The following is an 809-nucleotide window of genomic DNA, read 5'->3' on the forward strand; positions in this document are numbered from 1 at the left end:
ATATATATATATATATATATATATATATATATATACATACACACACACATATATATAAATATATATTCATATAAATGTATATATATCTATATATCTATTTATTTATACATACATACTAAAACATACATACAAACACACAAAAATCAACACGTTTGTCGATTATTACAGACCAATGTACTCCCATGCTATTACAAGCGTGAAACGATTTGAGATCTTTCTCCATGCAAGTGTGTGTTTTTACAAGAAAATTTCCAACACTAATTAAAACAACCAAAAGAATTAGGATGGTTAAAGAAACAGAAACTCGTCATTTGTCAAGTATATGACTAAGTGCGAACATAAAAGAAAAGGAAGCAAAAAGCAGAAGAGGTGATTATATCATTAGTTTCGTCACGTTTTAAAGATTGCGCCATTTCAAACCAACATGGCAATAGCCAGTATTAGACTGATAAATGGATTTATAGAAACTAAATTTTATCAATGATTCTGGGTCCTAAACAGATGTGTATGTGTTTAGTTCAGGACACATCAGTTTTAGCGGACAGTAACATGCAATAAGGTGGTGAAGAAAATAAATGTGGAATGTAGGTTAATGGTTTACTCGTCGGAGATAATCATATTCACATTCCTTTGTTAATAAACCAACACACATACACTCAAACATACATACAAGCGCACAAGTATTTAGACAACACATACACATAAATGTATTTACACAACCACACAAACTCACTCAGGTATGCATATACATACATATATGTATATATATGTATGTATATATATATATATATATATATATATATATATAT

Source organism: Octopus bimaculoides, chromosome 9, assembly GCF_001194135.2.
Source record: "Octopus bimaculoides isolate UCB-OBI-ISO-001 chromosome 9, ASM119413v2, whole genome shotgun sequence".
NCBI classification, from domain to species: domain Eukaryota; kingdom Metazoa; phylum Mollusca; class Cephalopoda; order Octopoda; family Octopodidae; genus Octopus; species Octopus bimaculoides.